The sequence below is a fragment of the Aphelocoma coerulescens genome, chromosome 4 (genome assembly GCF_041296385.1).
Source record: "Aphelocoma coerulescens isolate FSJ_1873_10779 chromosome 4, UR_Acoe_1.0, whole genome shotgun sequence".
Taxonomy (NCBI): Eukaryota; Metazoa; Chordata; class Aves; order Passeriformes; family Corvidae; genus Aphelocoma; species Aphelocoma coerulescens.
Window position 1 is genome coordinate 42,296,568 of NC_091017.1, and position 5,862 is coordinate 42,302,429.

The following is a 5,862-nucleotide window of genomic DNA, read 5'->3' on the forward strand; positions in this document are numbered from 1 at the left end:
CCGCCGAGGGCGCAAGGCGAGAGGCGATGTCATGCTCTGAGGGCGCAAAAGCCATAAATGTAGGCTCTCGCGCCGCGAGATTCTCGGGAATGACTTTAATGAATAATTTCGGAGACAGTTATGGCTTTAGGTAATTACTGTGCGGCTCTATGAAAACCAGATTTGGGAGAGGTAGTCAAGGCCAAGCCGTGTGCTTCGGCTCGCCCCTGCCAGACCGCTCCAGACATCACCTCCCCCCATCGCCGCCCGACCCCCGGGCGTCCCCGGCCTCCTGCACCCCCCAGCTGCCGGGGTCCTCCTTTGGGCAGCGCTGCCAGCAACTTTGCGAAGGCTGGAGACTTGTCGGGGGAGCACCTAATATTTTTTTAAATCTCTTCCGCCTCCTGTATTCTCTGGCAGAACATTTTATTATCTTTTAGGCCAGTTTTAGAAAACTTCTCTGGGTTTGCACACGTATTTATCTTTTTAAAAAGTTCATTATACGCAGCTGTTGCAGCCTAAATCCACATATGGCATACAAATAGGGACCCCTATAGGAGAGTCGGCCTCTCTATTACCCCCACATGTTTGTTCAATAGACGGGACGGCAAAACGATTCTACTGCTCTGCACCAAAATAGAATTGTACATTTTTCTCCCGAGTCCTTTGGACAACGCAGGGGCTTGTTTCTGCTTTGAACAGCCTCCACGGTTAGCAAATGAAGGGCTCCGAGATGCGGGCCCGCTGATCTCCATTGTTTCGCTAACACATTGCTGCTGTTCCCAGAAGGCCGCTCCAGGGGCAGCGGGCCCTCGGCCCCAGCCCTGCGGCTTGCAGACCCCTGCGCCTTGCCCAGGCAGCCCGCAGGGTACGGGCCGCTCTCCGCCAGGATCCGCACGGCCTCTGTCGGCGGGGAGGCGGCTCCAGCCTCAGGACAGGGGACTCCCCGGGGACTCCCCTGCCACAGAGCCGTCACCAGTCAGAGGTCTCCCATAAAGGGCAGAAATAGGATTTTGCTGGGATTTTTTTTCGGTTAGGGCTTGTTTCGCAGCTTTTTTTTTTTTCTTTAGCAAATTTTTTTTTAATTCGCTTACTCTCTCCCGACCCCCTGGGTCGGTGGCTGTGGTGGGAAGCCGAGCTCACAGCATACCGTTTGCACTGATTCAGAAAGGAAATGTTCCTTTTCCTTTCGAGATTACAGATAGACACAGAGGAGCGTTGAGGTATCTTAGGGGGTTTATTTTATTTTATTCTGCTGGAACAAAGAAATTGAAGTATTTTAAAAATTATTTTTAGGGTCACACGGGGCTTTGTTTTTCTTTTCTCCCTCCTCCTGGCAAGCATGTCTTACCGCGAGAATTTAATCCTTCAGATAAATTGTCTAACATTATCTTTTTCCTCTGGAGACGAGATCAACAGCTTTCTCATCCACCCCCCCGTCCCTCCTTCCTGGTAGTAGCACTGATTGTAATGTACAGCTGGACAAGTGTCAGCCGTCCAAGACTGCGAACAGCCAGTGGAGGCTCAAGTTTTATTTATTCAATTATTACTTTTTTTATCTCCTTGGGGGAAAAAAATAGAGTGATACGAAACATAAAAAATCGTAAAGTAAGAAGTTTGTCAAAATAAGCGCATCAAACGTGGTCTTGGGTCCCGCTGAGCCCAGGCTTGCACGCTGGCTGTTCAGTGTTACCGTCAGCCAGCCCCAGCTCTCAATTAGAGGCGATTCATTAGGATTTAATAGCAGGTGCAAAGCCATCTCCTTGCCAGCAGCACTGCCGTTTGGGTAGGGAATCGTCTGGTTTTAGAGCGGCCTCCAACTCTCCCGGCTCGTTCTAAACCTGGCTACCACTTTGGATAACGGGGTGTCGGCACGCCTGCGACTGCCCGCGTGTAAGCGTTGCACTTTGTTTGGCTAATTTCTCCCTGCCAAGACATAAGGTGGAAATCTGCCTGGCTCGATATTTATTTTGGAAGACAGCGCTGTGGGCGAATGCGCCGGGAGAAATCGGGCTGAGATAAAGCAAGCGCTGGGCCGGGGGCTGGGGGGAGTGGGGTGGGTGGGGGGAGTAACCCCTCCCACGGAATGCACCGCTTTTGCTTTCTCAAAGTCCCAAACAGACAAATAAACAAACAACCTCGGCGGCAAACTCAGAAGAGCCGGAGCCTTCGGGGTTCAAAACTGGGCTGTGCCGAGGAGCCCCGGGGCTGGAGTGCCGCGTCCCACTGCACCCGCATCCCAGCTGGCGGCCGCGGCCGGGCCGGGGCTTGGAAAGCGTCGCCGTGATTACACCCAAGTGGAGAGCAGGATGGCTCCGAGCCGTCTGATCTGACGTCAACATGTCTCTAGCTCCTCGCTGCAAGATAGAGGCAGCAGAGCCGGGGGAGGGACGGCTCTAATCATTCCCAGATGTCTCTAATAGCAGATATAAAGACTTATATAGTGTCTGAGAATAAATTTGTAATCAATGCTCTAAAATCGCATCATCAAAGCAATGGTATTTCTGGAGGAAAATGGGATTGGGGGGAGGGAAAACTGAGGAAGAGGGAGACACACACCGCGCTGGTTTGGGAGGGGAAGAGGAAGGCACAGGGAACCTCCGAAATCCGCTGGCCCCGCGCATCACCCGGCTTCGCTAGAATTTATGTGAATATATAATTCAGATAACAACTCTGCTTTACGCTCCGTTGTATGTGACAAGCTGAAACAGCTGAACAGTAATTGGCTAATTAGAAATAGAAAAGATGGGAACTGGTTTGCAAAGGCACATATTTCATGGCCCTCAGGAAAAAAACCTCCAAATTAAAAATATATAAAACATTGATAAGCCCCTCGTTACAGCAGAGGGGATTATGTCTGCAGGCGTGCGGAATGCATTTCCTTCCCATCGCTACTTGGAGATTTCTTCTGGGTGTATTTGTGAGTCGCTGGGCGAGTACGTGTGAAAAAGGAGGATTAAGGTTAGGTTTCCAAGCGCAAAAGGAGGATATTTTGCTTAGGGGTTTTATTATTAACCTTCTCTCCCCATCTCCCTGCCCTCCTTTCAAGTTCATGCTGTCTCCACGGCATCCCCTAGTACTGTTTTATATCCCGCGAATTTGCCCGCGTATGGCCCGGCGCTTGTTCTGGGGGTGTCTTTGGCTTGGCCGAGAGGCCCCGTTGCAGCTCTTTGACAACGATATCAAACTAGAAATAATTATTGCAATAATCTTTTAAGGCAAAGAAGAGGTCCTGGGAACCACGGGGGAGAGGGGGAGTATGTGTAAAAAAAAAAAAACCCAGACCACAACATAAAGTAAAACGAAGGAAAAAAAGCCCCACCGCATTTTTTCTCTTTTGCTTGCAGGAGTGCAGGTATGCCATACACATCCGATAGCAATGAGGTCCCGCATGTTGCAGGGTCCCCCAAAACTCGGTACTGCCAGCAGCCGATAGGCTCGCTGCCAGCAGCGGAGCACAGAGCCGGCCCCTCGCTGCGTCCCTGCTTTCCAAAACCCGGACGAGCTCTAAAATTCCACGCTGCTGTCTGCCGCGGGGCCCCCAGGGGACACGCAGCCACTGGGGAGGTCCTCGCCTCCCTGCGAGAGGGCGACCGTGCTGTTTCGGGCCTGCAGCCGGGCCCACACCCCGGGGAACCGAGGGGCCGCTCCCTGGGAGGGAAGGGGAGAAGGGGCGTCAGCCGGAGGAGTTTTGTCGCTCTTCCTTTTCAAGGGCAGAAAAAAAATTAAAATGCCATGTTCTCTTGAGAGGGAGCGGAGAGTCTCGCTCCCCCAGCCACGAAACGAGGCGACGAGCCTAAGACACGGGTCTGTAAGTCAATCAGGGGACAGGGGCTTCAGCGACCCGGCTCCTCTCCCCCGGCCCCCTGCCCTCCCTTCTCTCTTCCTCCCTGCACCCACAGAGAAATGTTGCAGAGTGGAAAAGGCTGCTATGCCTCCTCCTTCGTGCCTTTAACCTCGGTAAAAGCTCCCAAAAATATTTTGGCCCCGAGGAATTACCGGACAGGTCGACGGGATGCCGATGCCCCCGGGTGCGGGCAGGATGCAGAGCGCAGCGCTCTGCTGTTATCAGGCCTTGGCTCCGCCGGCGGAGAGCTGAGGCCAGGGCACTGACATCCCCATCTACCATCAATTTACCTTCTGCTTCCCCATTTAGCTTTTAACGTCAAAACCTACATTTTTGTCGGCTCCGGCCTGTCTAGGGCTCCTGTGATTTAGCTGCAGGAATGGCTGCTCCTGAGAAAATAGCAACATCCTCATTAGTGAGCAATTAAAAGAGATCCTCCTTAGCGGATTCAGAGGGGGTCCCAGTTCTGATAAACTGACTCTACAAAACCGGAAAATTATTCATGGGGAAATATCGGACAGGCTATTTGGAGACTGGATATCGGAGCCGCCCGCCGGCCCTACCGCGCATCATGCGGGGGGGAATTGCAACCCGGTGACTCGGTTGAGGGAATCTGCAGAGAGCCTGCCCATGATGTGCAGCACCGCAGCATTCGCAGCCACCCCTCACCCCTTTTATTTTTTCCTGTGCCGCTATAAAAAAAATAAAAATTGTTTGAGCAGGGAACCCAGAGTTCGAGAAGCTCCAGTTCATCAGCTGCGCAACTAATAGGCAAGGAAAAGCAAACAAGGGGGGCAGATTCTTCTCTCCAAGTGTTATAAACAGAGGCAAGTGTCTGTAAACACAGACCCATGCTGGAGAGCAGAGCCGAGCTGCCTGACCCGACGGGAGGGAGGGCACATCACTTTTGTCTGGTTGTTGTAACCCCGCAACCTTCCCACTGTCAGCAGGGGCGGCGAAACGGCGTAGGGGCTCCCTTATCTTTTTATGGGCAATTGCACATCTACCTACGCTTACTGCTGGGTCTCGTTGGGAACCACTTCCTTAGGCGCGGTGACACGGGAAGGCCGGCAGGTATGCAGCCCTGGACCTGGAGAGAGAGCCAGCTTGGTTTAAGTTGAGATGATTGGAGTAAAAGTATAAAATACGAGCCCTAATTTTATTATGGAAAAGGTGGAAAACCTTTCCCTTAATCAGGAATGGACAAAAAATACCTAGACCATCTTTCTTATGTGAATTTAATTTAATTCCTTTAATTTTTCTCCTTGCGCGCCTGCGATGCAGAAGGATGCCACGCATTTCCCGGCACTGAAGTCCTGCAGCTCGCCCTGGTACTGGGGAGCAGAAAAGTCACCAGACTGGCCCCGGCACCCTTGTAAAGGAGTCGATAGACGGGGCGAAATATATAAAGAAAGAGAGATCCTGCTGGGGAAGCAATGAACGTACTAAAGAGACCCAGAGCATGGGCTGCTGCAGTTTGCAGCTGGATAAAAAAGGTTAAAAATAATTATACTCGCTGTGGCGTACTGGAAACGTGCAACCCAGGAGAGTTTTAGGAACCACAAAGCTAATATTAAGTTCACCGTAGCTCATTGTAAATCTTACATATTCCCTACAGCACACCCTTCCCACCCCCCCAGCCCCCCGCAAATCCCTTGCCTTGTTCACTCTTTCTTCCTTGACGTAAAATTACCTGCTACATAATCACTCTGAACAAAGCTCACCAGCCTCCCTCGCCTGCCTCCGGCCCCTCTCCGGGAAGCCGCCCCCGCTCCGGGCCCGCGCCTGGCACCGCCGCGGCCCGGGCTCCGGCAGCACGAAAACCGCGCATCTCTGCTATTCCTGACCCGCCCGGGGTTTGCACCCTTGTCCATTTCCCGTTCGCAGTAGGTCTCCTGCATGGAGAACACCACCACAAGGAATTCCTGTTCAGCTGAACTGCCGGTTTCTGTTCAACACTCACAGGGCTCAGAGATCACTCCCTCCCTCTACCCCTCCTTTCATTCAGTCACTTGTTTAAAAATAAAATTAGGAGC